Consider the following 15,083-nt stretch of genomic DNA (forward strand, 5'->3'; position numbering starts at 1 on the left):
GTTGCCTGCAATTAAACAGAACAATTATCATTTAAATTCGAACGATTTAAAATTTTTCGCACGATAATCGTCCCATGTAATAGGGCCCTTAGAATTAGAGTATATAGAAACACTTATGGATCTGCTTAAGGAACCAGAGATCAGACAGGTAAGCTTCCGATTACACTACTACAAAAATCGATCAAATTTCCCCAGTTGTCACAGTTTCCTGAAATTGAAATTGTTAGGTTAGTAAAGCAATTGTTTAAATCTATTCCTGAAACTCAGGAACAGCACAAGGGCCTTAGGGGAAATGAAAAAATGGAAGGACGTTGTTTTCAAGGCATCCAACAAGAGTAGTACTGTTGTTATCTGGTCTACCACACTATATGAAAGATAAATGTTCTGTCAATTCAGAATTAGAGATGAGCGAACCGGGTTCAGGTTTGAGTCGATCCGAACCCGAACGTTCGGTATTTGATTAGCTGGGGCTGCTGAACTTGGATAAAGCTCTAAGGTTGTCTGGAAAACATGGATACAGCCAATGACTATATCCATGATTTCCACATAGCCTTAGGGCTTCATCCAACTTCAGCAGCCACCGCTAATCAAATGCCGAAAGTTCGGGTTCTGATCGACTCGAGCATGCTCCAGGTTCGCTCATCTCTACTCAGAATGTCTAAATGTTATAAAAAAAAAAACCTGACCTTCAAGCCACTGAAGAAACATCTTAGATGAGGCATTAAAAAAAGGAGTTTTCAGAAAGAAATAGAGGCTTTGATTTCAAATTCGTAAAGTTCCACCAGGGAGGCCCATAGTTTCAGGATCTAACAACTTATGCAAATCTGTCAGTAAACCTATTGACCACTATCTTCTTCTCCTCTTAGTGGAAATATTGCCTTCATATAGAAAAGATAAGAATGACATCTTACGCATGATTGACGGATTGGAATTGAAGGAGAATATGATCTTCATCACGTGTGATGTTGAATCACTGTATACATCCATAAGACCGGAAGATAGAATCAACATGGTTATTTCTTAATGCTTAGTAATCGTTAAAGGGACTTTGGTGATTTTTTGGTACAGGCCCTTAGGTTTGTGCTAACACATCATTTTTTTTGCCTTCAAAGAAACCTTCTAGCTACAGCTCTACGGAACAGCAATGGGTGTGTCTTGTGCGCACTTTTAAGGACGCTACGTTGACGACGTTCTCATGATCCTGCAAGGTCCGGTAATGGATTTGGAGATGTTAATTACAACATTGAACAACAATACTTTGAACATCAAGTTGACACATTCCATCGTTTATGGAAGTATTGATTTTTTGGATGTCCTCATTAAGGTTTATAATGAAGGATTTTTTTTTTGACAGATTTTTTTCATAAGAATACCACGGCCAACATGATCCTCCATATTCAATGTGGAATATACTAGTCAGTCATTTCTTGCTTGGCCAAAAATATAAAGGATACTTTAATCCATAGCTATTACCAGGACATGGTGCCAATGTGAGCTTTTAAAAGTAAAGGCCCAACGTGGGGGTGCCAAAACTGTGAACACTGTGTTGCTTGTCCTAATATTAAACAGTCAGATTCTTTTACAGAAGACACGACAACATATCACATCACACATAGTATTGACTGTGCCACAAAATGGGTTGTTTACCATGCTACATGCCCTTGTGGCAAAGTGTACAGTGGTATGACAAGCAGAGAGCTAAGGAAATGTGATGAGAGAGAGCTCAGCACAACGTGATGATGTTTCTCTTACCATGAAACTTGTGTGTGTACCATGTTACTTTAGACTTAAACGCAATTGTGATTTTTCTTTGCTGAATTACATATAATCGACTGGGTGTATCCTGGCATATGGGGTAGTTAATGGAAGAGATCCTTGGCTCCACATCATGACTCCCCAGGGATTAAATGAAGCTTGTGTCTTTCCTGAAAGTATGTTTGCGTCTCTGTACTCTGAGTAGTCCCGTCCTGTTTTTAATTACAGTCTGTTGACTTGTCTTAAGGCCCTATTCCACGGAATGACTATCGTCCGTAATCGGCCGATATCGGCCGCTACGGACGATAATCGTCCCGTGGAATAGAGTGTAACGATCAGCTGACATAGTTCATGTCGGCTGATCGTTGCAGTCGCTTGTTTTTCAACATGTTGAAAAACAAGCGACTGATAAAGCAACGATCTGCTGCCGTTGCTTCGTTGAATAGGAGCTTCGGCAGCAGACGCTACTGTATCCTATGGGCTGCCCGGACGATCAACGATCAGCCGGGCAGCCCCTCCGCAGCTCCCCGCCGCCCCTTCCGCACTCACCCGCTCACTGCAGCCGCATCGAATAGCGGCGGCAGCGAGCAGGGAACGAGGAGCAAACGAGCGCTGAGAGCACTCGTTTGCTCCTCTAAACGACCCGTGAAATAGGGCTTTTAGACTAGTTTTATTTTTAGGTTGTAACTTATATAACGTATTTAACATTGTTTTTTTGTGGATCTACCTATTATTTCTTTTATGTTTTAGCACTTAAAGGAGAAGTCCAGGGAACATTTTTATTAGAGTATTAAATTGCCCCCAAAAAGTTATACAAATTATCAATATACACTTATTATGGGAAATGCACATAAAGGGCTTTTTTCCCTGCACTTACTACTGCATCAAGGCTTCACTTCCTGGATAAAATTGTGATGTCACTTCCCGGATAACATGGTGATGTCACTTCCTGGATAACATGGTGATGTCACTTCCTGGATAACATGGTGATGTCACTTCCTGGATAAAATGGTGATGTCACTGCCCGACTCCCAGAGCTGTGCTGTGGCTGCTGGAGAAAATGATTGGAAGAGGGAGACTGAGGGACACAGGGCATTGGAGGGACACTGAGCATCACTCTGCCATCCTCCTCTCCAGCAGCCACAGCCCGCACAGCTCTGGGAGTCGGGTCGTGCCATCACCATTTTATCCAGGAAGTGACATCACCATGTTATCCAGGAAGTGACATCACCATGTTATCCAGGAAGTGAAGCCTTGATGCAGTAATAAGTGCAAGGAAAAAAGCATTTTACATGCATTTATTACAAGTGCATTGATTCATTGATTTCTTGAGGTACCGATTTCCACTTTGAGAAGATGTGACATAATCATCAGCTGTTGATGTCTTGTTTATCTATATTTGCATAATACAACATAGTGTGGTATAAAGCACACAGTGTGGTATATAGTCATTGCCAATAATAGGGCTTATAATTATTTATCTATCTGATTAGCACTTTATTATAAATATTGCTATTTGTAGCGTACATAATATTTTGCACATCATTATGCTGTTGATCTTTATATATATATATATATATATATATATATATATTATATTTTTTTTTTTACTATAATATCTCCTGATGAAGTCAGCAAAATGTACATTGGGCAGTTTTGGTTCCGGAGGAGGGTAAGATACTGGTGAGGTTCCTACCAGGGCTGTGGGGTCGGTAAGCCGCAGCTCCGACTCCGACTCCTGAATTTTATCAAGACCGACTCCGACTCCTGAATTTTATCAGGACCGACTCTGACTCCCGACTCCTGCTCCTTCATAAATGGCCGGTCATATACCAGGGGAGTTATTTATCACACTGGCTCAGCAGCTTCTCCCTAATGTCCTACATGATCCTGGGGCAATTTCTGAAAGATATAAAGCAGCTTCTCCTGTGTGTGCAATGGATGCAGCCAGTCTCCAGCCTCCATGTCCTGAACTACTTACAACTAGACTAGATGGAGCAAGTGATCTCTGACAGTCTTTTATGTTTCTAACTAAATATTCGCCACTGCTAACAATGCCAGATACCTGTGAAATAGAGGTCAGCCATAGTAATATAGAGAGGGGTCACACATAGTGATATAGAGAGGGGTCACACATAGTGATATAGAGGTCACACATAGTGACATAGAAGGTTAATGTGGGGGCACGCAATAGCACACACACACACAGCCTGCTGCAGCCATAGCACACACACACAGCCTTCTGCAGCCATAGCACACACACACAGCCTGCTGCAGCCATAGCACACACACACACACACACAGCCTGCTGCAGCCATAGCACACACCACACACACACAGCCTGCTGCGGCCATAGCATACACACACATCCTGCTGAAGCCATAATGTGCACACACACACACAGCTTGCTGCAGCCATAGCACACATACACACAGCCTGCTGCAGCCATAGCACACACACACAGCCTTCTGCAGCCATAGCACACACACACAGCCTTCTGCAGCCATAGCACACACACACACACACACACACACACACACCTGGCTGCAGCCATAGCACACACCACACACACACAGCCTGCTGCGGCCATAGCATACACACACATCCTGCTGAAGCCATAATGTGCACACACACACACAGCTTGCTGCAGCCATAGCACACATACACACAGCCTGCTGCAGCCATAGCACACACACACAGCCTTCTGCAGCCATAGCACACACACACAGCCTGCTGCAGCCATAGCACACACACACACACACACACACACAGCCTGCTGAAGCCATAGCACACACCACACACACACAGCCTGCTGCGGCCATAGCATACACACACATCCTGCTGAAGCCATAATGTGCACACACACACACAGCCTGCTGCAGCCATAGCACACATACACACAGCCTGCTGCAGCCATAGCACACACACACACACACACACCCTGCTGTAGTCATAGCAAACACAGCCTACTGCAGCCATAGCATGCACACACAAACACACACACACACACACACACACACACACAGCTGAAGCCATAGCACACTGAAGAAAAACACACAATCTTCTCCCAGAGAGAAAAACACCACACTGAGGACAGAAGTTACACCTACACTACTTATGTCTTCTCCTCCTCCTCTATATTACACAGGATATCTTCATATTACACTGCTGCTCATATACAGTCATCCAGCATCCAGGAAGAGAACAGCACAGATCTCCCCCCACACAATGGACTCTTCTAGCTCAGAAACAAACTGCCAAATAGTGACCGACAACTTTTCCCTGACCACCCTTATGTAATAGGGCCAGTGTCCTATTACTGATATATTCCCCGACCACCCTTATGTAATAGGGCCAGTGTGCTATTAAAATGTTGCTCATAATATATATATATTCATGAGAAAAACTTGTAAAATTCATATCAAAATTCAATTCTCCAACTCCGACTCCGATTTCAGCCAAAGCTAGCTCCAACTCCAGCCAAAACTAGCTTCAACTCCGACTCCGACTCCACAGCCCTGGTTCCTACAATCACTGCTGTTTGCAGATCCATGTATTAGGGTTCGATTCTCTGTGTAGGGGCATTAGCAAGTTCCTGAAATTTAGTTGGACTTTGCTACAGGGACCATTATAACTATTAATGGTGTTTCTGTTACTTGATACACTACTTTAGTCTCTACTTTCTACGAGTAAAATAGTGATAATCAGTTGCCAAACACATAGTGACCGCTAGGTGGTGCTGCCACTTTGTTCCTTGCCCTCTGCAGTACTAATAAATGTCTGTACTATATATGTGGCTTTGAAATTAAAGATTCATACAAACCAGTGTTGGTAATTGGCAGGTTCCTCTTTTTGGGTTTCTGACACGAAAGATATCGACAAGGTTAAAGAGATCATGGACATGAAACATTTTAGAGGCTGAATTTACCATCTAGTAGATTGGAAAGGCTGTGGACCAGAACAGGGAACCTCAGGAGAAAATAAATATGCCAAAGTTGAGGGGGAGGTACTGTAATGGCTCGCGGTTGTGTCCGTTATCCTCTACCTGTTGCAGGTCGCTCTGTCCTGTGGTCATCTGTACACTCTCCTGCTCTGAGTTGGCCTCCTGAAGGATTGGGCTCCCTCTAGTGGCAGGCATGCGCCTGTTCACCTGTATTTATAGCTCAGCCTAGAGGTTCTGAAGAATTCCAAACTGTTCACCTGAGGGTATATAAAGCCACCACCTTCACACCTCTGCGCTCAGTTGTTGGTGCATTTCAGTCAGCAAACTGCATCTGTGCTCCCTGGCTTCTGCCACTTCCTCACTTCCTTCTAGCCATTTAGATCTTGTTCCATTTCTGATTCTCGGCTCAGCTCCAGTCTGAACATTGCCTTCTAATTATATTTTAAGTGTGACGGCAAAAGAAGAGCATCTATTTCCAGGCTCCTGTACTTTTTCACTACCATCAGTCGCTTGTCATAGGGGACCTTCTCTGAGGGTAGCGATCTGAGAGTTTCCCACAGTGAAGCCCATCCCACCATGGAGCGGGTTCTGGTGAAAACTGCATGCTCCTAAGACTCCGCTCCTTGGAAAAGTTACATCAGCACTCCTCGGTGATACAGGAGATCCACCCCCTCGTGCGAGGTCCATCCTCTACAGCTTTACAATAACATCATAGCAGACAGTGACATCTAGTGACCAAAATTCAGTATGACCTTTACCATCCACAGAATACCCAATAGTACATTTACCTTTTGTTCCGACCTACATATGCAAAAAACAGCAGTGGCACATGGGTTTTGGGACACTGCACAAAAACAAATGCAAAAAAAAAAAAAAAAAAAAGTGCATCGGTGTACAGGTGTCAATAATACAAAAATCACATCAAATACAAACAGAAAGCATTTTGTATTATAGATTTTCAATTTGTAATATATATTTGTTGAGTCCCTCAAGTTATAGATTAGTTGACTGTTAACTCACATTACTAAACATTGTTATCCTAATGCAAACCTGATCAAGTGAAACCTCATGTGTACACAACTCCTACAGTACATACAGTGCTAAATAAACACTGCAATAAAATATACCCATAGTGGCAGGAGATGACTCCTTAGTCTTAGGGTACTATAACACCAACAGATCTGACGACAGATTATCTGTCAAAGATTTGAAGCCAAACCCAGGAATGGATTTGAAAAGAGGAGAAATCCAGTCTTTCCTTTATGACCTGTTTTCTGTTTATAGTCTGTTTCTGGGTTTGGCTTCAAAACTTTGGTAGATAATCTGTCGTCAGATCTGTTGGTGGAATAGTACCATTAGTCTTAGGGAAACCTTAGGCCTTAGGTTTTTATTGCCTGCAGCTATGTTTAAATATTTTAATGCTGGCATCTAGGGGACATGTAAGGGATCTAGACCCCACTTATCTCACCCCACTTCTGTCATTCCACCTATACCATGACTGCCATTGGGTGCTGACATGTTGGCTGTACCTGGTCCCCTCTGTCTGAACAGATTTATTTGATGCTGCACCTGAAACAAGGAACACTGCCATTTTGTCCAGCTGATGATTACAACAATCTCCTTGATGTATCATATGAAGAAACATGTTTCTGTTGGAGACAGCCTTACTAACTGATATTTTATCTCTAGGGCGTAGGAATGTATTAGGTTCCTGCAGTATAGGGGGTCACCCTTTTTAGGCTATGTTTACACTACGTAAAACTACAGCCGTAGTTCTCGCCGCAGAACTACGGCCGTAGTTTTGCGGTGTGTGACATACCCTTATGTGCAATGGGATCCCGGCTGGAGCGTACACACATCGTATACGCTCCGGCCGGGATCTATGCCGGATCTATTCAGTGAATTCCGGCTGCAGAAAGACCTGTCAGTTCAGTGTGAAAGGTAGGTTGTACCTGGTGAGTTTAGCACTGGTGAGGCTTCACATACAGTACAGTACTGTATAAGACTGCTGGAGTGCATATACAGTACAGTAGTAGTACAGTCAGTGCACCATCGTCTTTAATCCTCTACAGCGCTGGGATGGGGTGGGCACTATACAGTAAAGGATGAGTAAGGAGTTGGTGACTACTGTACTATAATTGCTGGTTTTGTTGAACACTCTTCCTTTAAAGAGGACCTGTCACCCCTGTGCCTGGGCAGAGCCCGGCCGACCCTCCCGTGGAGACCCTTATACTTACCCCATGCACGAAGTCCCGCTCCCATTGCCGAGAAATTGCCGTCAGAAGCCCAGTGCGAGCTCATCAGAGATGAGTCTGACGCTCATAGAGAATGAATGGAGCCGTCATTCTCTATGAGCGTTGGACTCATCTCTGATGAGCCCGTGCTGGGCTTCTGAGGGTGATATCTCAGCAACGGAAATGGGGCCAGGAGCGGGACTTTGAGCACAGGGTAAGTAAAAGGGTCTCCACCGGGGGGTCGGCCAGGCTCTGCCCCGGCACGGGGGGGGGGGGGGGGGGGGGTATCAGGTTCCCTTTAAATGGACTCTACTTAAGCTTTAAACTTTTCTTAAAAGTATCAGTATTTGTAACACCTTTAGAGCCCAGGGAGATGTTCTAGCAGTTTGGCCAGGTTCAGCCGTACGGGAGTGGCCTAGATTGTGTATGCATTAGGCTGACACACCCTCTCTGTCCCTCCTCTCCGCCCTCCTCATCATTAGGAATGCTCCAGGCAGATTGCCTACTATTCGTCAGCTGTGAGAGGACTGCACATGGGCTGGATCGTTAAGGCACCTGTGCAAATGTTCAGCATGGAAAAAATGTTCCAGTGGCATTCCTAATGATGAAGAGGATGGGTAGGAGGGACGGAGGGGTGGTGCAGAACTGCATCACCTGCCAAACGGACCCCCGGACAGAACTTGGATTAAAAGCAGCTATCCGAAAGTACAAGCTGTTTGGGGGGTCAGATTGTGGGTACAGATGTCGATATGTATCCTTCTCTGTGGTGGCTCTGTAGCGGCTTTATGTAGACAGAGGGGAGATGATCAGGGCCGGACTGGGACTGAAAATCAGCCCTGGCACTCACACCCCTCCAGCCCACATACCATATCACACTTAGGTCCTTAGGTTGTTCTTAGGTTGTGTTGTGTTGTATTGCAGCTCAGTTCCATTGACGGGAATGGTGCAAAGTCTATTTATCTATCTATCTATCTATCTATCTATCTATCTATCTCCTTTCTATCTATCTATCTATCTATCTATCTATCTATCTCTCTATATCCTATCTATCTATCTATCTCCTATCTATCTATATCCTATCTATCTAAACAGACACACAAACAGAGATATAGCAGATCTCCCCTACACTACAGCCCATGTGTGTTATTATCCTGAGAAGGGGATATAGTATTGGTTTAATATCACTGGGTTCTAGTTACAAGCACCACACCTATAAAGAAACAACTGAACCTCCATAACTTATTACCATACAAAAAATACTTTATTGCATAAAAAAACATACATAGAGAATCGTACTGTACAGTGAACTGCGACTGAGAAAATACATTAAAAACCAACAAAGAAAACATACAAATGAGGGGTGCTGCTGTCAGGCAATGTTTGGAGAGATGGTCAGGGATAAAATACAATTCATAGGTATACTGCCATAAACCCACCCTAAACCAACTCCATAATAAAAATAATCATACAAAATGTATTATCTTACCCAAATGGAGGTGATGTACCAGCCGGACAGTTGCCCCCACCCCAACGCACGTTTCGGTGAACAACCTTTATCAAGGGGTCCAATGTATTTTCTCAGTCGCAGTTCACTGTACAGTACGATTCTCTATGTATGTTTTTTTATGCAATAAAGTATTTTTTGTATGGTAATAAGTTATGGAGGTTCAGTTGTTTCTTTATAGGTGTGGTATCTATCTAAACAGCAGAATGGAGTGCACTCACAGAAAAAGTGATTGGAGTGCCAACAATGGAGACTGGAACCACGTCCCCTATTCAAACAAATCCAAGAATTCACAGCGCTTCCATATGGTGAAAAAACTTGTGGTATTTTATTTCAAAAATTCATCAGCTAGTGCAACATTTCTGTCTCATCATGAGACCTTTCTCAAGAATGCTTGAGAAAGGTCTTATGATGAGATAGAAATGTTGCACTAGCTGATGATTTTTTGAAATAAAATACCACAAGTTTTTTCACCATATGGAAGCGCTGCGAATTCTTGGATTTATCTATCTATCTATCTATCTATCTATCTATCTATCTATCTATCTATCTATCTATCTATCTCCTATCTATCTATCTTCTATCTATCTCCTATCTATCTATCTATCTATCTATCTATCTATCTATCTATCTATCTCCTATCTATCTATCTATCTATCTATCTCCTATCTATCTATATCTATCTCCTATCTATCTATCTATCTATCTATCTATCTATCTATCTATCTATCTATCTATCTATCTCCTATCTATCTATCTATCTATCTATCTATCTATCTATCTATCATCTATCTCCTATCTATCTATCTATCTATCTATCTATCTATCTATCTAGCACAAGATAATCTCAGAGCAGCACTACGTAGTCATACAGGTAATGCGGTGCCAGTAGACAGGTCTCGACCACGGACCTCCAATATACAGAGTGATGTATTCCACGGCACACAGCTGAAGTTCCAAACAAACGTGTTTATTCCATCAAAGGTGATAACATAACTTAGTGCAGCACAGCAGTCTTAAAGTAAGTGCGACGTTTCGACGGCCTCAACGCCGTCCTCCTCAAGCATACAAAGTGAACAACATCATATCCTTATATAACAGGTGCTTAATTAACAGTGACCAGTGATAGGTTCATTCAAGTGTCCATCATGTTTAAGGTTTGTAAACAAACATAATCTCTTCAGTTAGTGATAGTGTCCATGTGAGTCCCAATGTGCAGTGAAAAACTGCTCGAGATAGACAGGTTTCCTCATGTATAGAAATAGTAAATAGTTTAAATTATAAAGTATCCAAGTACTACGACTTGGTCTGCGGCGTTGGATCTTGACTTCCAGAGGCGGACTCAGGACCAGTCATGTGCTTCAGAGCTGATGACGTGGGAAGGAAAACCCTCCTCTAGGGGATGTCCCCTGGTGACGTGTCTCCAGACTTGAGACCGCCCGCGGCTGCAACTCGTATCCATCTTTTAATAAGTACTGGAAAGGCCATAGGAATAAATCATTACGTATGCGGTGACCCCGGTCTCACTGCATCATGACAAGCAGTCATGATCAGAGATTCCACGGGTCTGCTCACCAGATCACTCCAGATCCTGTATTCCTAATGTGTCCGGCCATGGTAGTATGCCGCAACAATGTGAATATGCTCCAATTATAAGAACTTGGTCCGTCTAGGTCTCGCCCCGATCAGTCAGATCCTCCGCCTTAGTATAAGTTAGATCTATAAAAAAAACGACATATAGGTAAGTATCAAACGGTAGAAACTTAATTACATATATTTTTGTTGTTCACCATGTTTTCAAACAAAGATTAAACCAAGAAAACACAAAATTGAGTATTGTAGCATAAATTTATTTCACACCATATTAAAATACAAAAAGAATCTAACAAAAATGTGATCAACACTAAAAGCAGGGCGGCAATCCTGGAGAGATATCATGTGTAACAACCAAATGTAAAAACAATTCATGAAAAAGAACACTGAGACTGGACAACAAAGTGCTAAGTGCAAGATAGTAATAGTGATTTTGGTTAATATTTCAAACAAAGATTGTACGGCGACAACCGAGACAACACAGAGAGGACACTAACCACATGTAAACTTAGAAGTCTTATATTCAACATTGAGGCCACCAGGTCCCAGGGCCTCAGTTTTGTAGATCCATTGCAATTCACGCTTTTTAAGTATCAGTTGACGGTCACCTCCTCTTTTTGGGCAAAAGACCTTGTCTACCACCATAAACTGTAGATCACGCTCTGTATGTCCCATCTCAGAGAAGTGTTTTGATACAGGAAGATCTGGTTTTTTTATCCTGATTGTGTATCTATGCTGGTTCATACGTGTTTTAAGGTCATGAGTGGTTTCTCCTACATAGATTTTTTGTCCGTGTAAAAAAATCTATGTAGGAGAAACCACTCATGACCTTAAAACACGTATGAACCAGCATAGATACACAATCAGGATAAAAAAACCAGATCTTCCTGTATCAAAACACTTCTCTGAGATGGGACATACAGAGCGTGATCTACAGTTTATGGTGGTAGACAAGGTCTTTTGCCCAAAAAGAGGAGGTGACCGTCAACTGATACTTAAAAAGCGTGAATTGCAATGGATCTACAAAACTGAGGCCCTGGGACCTGGTGGCCTCAATGTTGAATATAAGACTTCTAAGTTTACATGTGGTTAGTGTCCTCTCTGTGTTGTCTCGGTTGTCGCCGTACAATCTTTGTTTGAAAACATGGTGAACAACAAAAATATATGTAATTAAGTTTCTACCGTTTGATACTTACCTATATGTCGTTTTTTTTATAGATCTAACTTATACTAAGGCGGAGTATCTGACTGATCGGGGCGAGACCTAGACGGACCAAGTTCTTATAATTGGAGCATATTCACATTGTTGCGGCATACTACCATGGCCGGACACATTAGGAATACAGGATCTGGAGTGATCTGGTGAGCAGACCCGTGGAATCTCTGATCATGACTGCTTGTCATGATGCAGTGAGACCGGGGTCACCGCATACGTAATGATTTATTCCTATGGCCTTTCCAGTACTTATTAAAAGATGGATACGAGTTGCAGCCGCGGGCGGTCTCAAGTCTGGAGACACGTCACCAGGGGACATCCCCTAGAGGAGGGTTTTCCTTCCCACGTCATCAGCTCTGAAGCACATGACTGGTCCTGAGTCCGCCTCTGGAAGTCAAGATCCAACGCCGCAGACCAAGTCGTAGTACTTGGATACTTTATAATTTAAACTATTTACTATTTCTATACATGAGGAAACCTGTCTATCTCGAGCAGTTTTTCACTGCACATTGGGACTCACATGGACACTATCACTAACTGAAGAGATTATGTTTATTTACAAACCTTAAACATGATGGACACTTGAATGAGCCTATCACTGGTCACTGTTAATTAAGCACCTGTTATATAAGGATATGATGTTGTTCACTTTGTATGCTTGAGGAGGACGGCGTTGAGGCCGTCGAAACGTCGCACTTACTTTAAGACTGCTGTGCTGCACTAAGTTATGTTATCACCTTTGATGGAATAAACACGTTTGTTTGGAACTTCAGCTGTGTGCCGTGGAATACATCACTCTATCTATCTATCTATCTCCTATCTATTATGCAACAACAGGCTACAGCAGCAATCAGAGGTGTAAGTAGGGTCCTAGGAAAATTTTTAGGATATGTAAAATAATATTACACATATCCTGTATAATGTTACCACTGGTAAGACAATTTTCTATGCATGATAATACTGTATATCTCTAAATAGCTATTATAGTTACCAACTAACACCAGTATACAGGAAGCGAATATCATCATTATACATATTACCGCCATACTGTTACTGACCAATCCTTTATAAAGGGACTGATACTACCATTATTACAGTATACAAGTCACAGACAATATCTCAACACTGTGACCACTACCATCATCACAACAACATGACTAATACCACTATGCTGTCACTGAAGAAAATCCACTACGTGAACACAAGTATTACCAATAAAATGAATATACACAGGACAAATAATACCATGACCACCGCCGTCATCACCATACAGTGACTGGATAATACTGCTGTACTGTCTATTAATAATATTCCCTTTATAGCACCAGTATATAAAATACAATATTCTACCTCAGCAGGATTTGGGTTAATGTGAACCTAAACTTACGGTAAGGTCTCTCATCTCTAGCCGTGACCACATAGAGGTAAAGATCCAGCTATACAATGGATCTACAGGCCTTAAGAGTGTATTCACACATATAGGATCTGCAGCAGATTTCATGCTGCAGATATCTTTGTTACTCAATGACGGAACCCAGCATCAAATATGCAGCAGATCCTGTACATGTGAATGCACCCAAAAAGTGATTATGCATGATTGTGCAGTTGCATCTAGTGACTTACAGGAGGCGTCTTCCTACATGAATCATAAGTGACGTTCTTGGTAGTCAAAGTTGTCTGTTTTTTCCTTTTCTTTCCATCTGGCTCAGCCCATCATGAAGATTTCTTGAGCCATGACTCTTCTCCCCAGAATCTGCGAGACAAACACTTTAGGCTCCATGCTCCAGCACCATCCTAACCTTATACCTCATCATAAACCTATATTCCCCATTGCTTTACACAGTAACAATGCCCCCTCTGATCTCCCACATAAGCAGTCAGGCCCAATATGTGCCTCCAAATAGTAGTCAAGCAGCTCCGTGTGCCTATATAGTATTAGACCCTCTGTGCTATGTCATTATATAGGCAACTTCAATGCTCCCCTATAGTAGGCTCCCCTGAGCAGCAGTCCCCATATACCATAGGTCCCACTGAGCAGAACTTATATAGCAGAGGTCCCCATGTGCAGCCCATAAATAATATAGCCCCCCACACATAATATAGATGCCCTGTGCAGTCCCACATAATATAGCCCTTTCCCCTGTGTAGCCCACAAAGTATATCCTACCTTTGTAGCCCCTACATAGTATAGGTCCCTGTGTAGCCAGCCCCCACATAGCATAACCCCAATATATTACCCCCTCCCCATGAAGCCCCCCACATAGTATAGGTCCCTGTGTAGCCAGCCCCCACATAGCATAGCCCCAAAATATTACCCCCCATGTAGCCCCCCACATAGTATAGGTCCCTGTGTAGCCAGCCCCCACATAGCATAGCCCCAATATATTACCCCACCATGTAGCCCCCCACATAGTATTGGTCCCTGTGTAGCCAGCCCCCACATAGCATAGCCCCAAAATATTATTCCCGCCCCGGTGTAGCCCCCCACATAGTATAGGTCCCTTTGTAGCCAGCCCCCACGTAGTATAACCGCAACCTATTATTCCCGCCCCCTGGAGCCCCCCACATAGTATAGGTCCCTGTGTAACCAGCCCCCACATAGTATAGCCCCCAAGATATTACCCCCCCCCCGTAGGCCCCACATAGTATAGGTCCCTGTGTAGTCAGCCCCCACATAGTATAGCCCCCCAACATATTATCCCCCCCCCGTGTAGGCCCCCACATAGTATAGGTCCCTGTGTAGTCAGCCCCCACATAGTATAGCCCCCCCAACATATTATTCCCCCCCCCCTGTGTAGGCCCCCACATAGTATAGGTCCCTGTGTAGTCAGCCTCCAC

This window comes from Dendropsophus ebraccatus, chromosome 4, assembly GCF_027789765.1.
Source record: "Dendropsophus ebraccatus isolate aDenEbr1 chromosome 4, aDenEbr1.pat, whole genome shotgun sequence".
NCBI classification, from domain to species: Eukaryota; Metazoa; Chordata; class Amphibia; order Anura; family Hylidae; genus Dendropsophus; species Dendropsophus ebraccatus.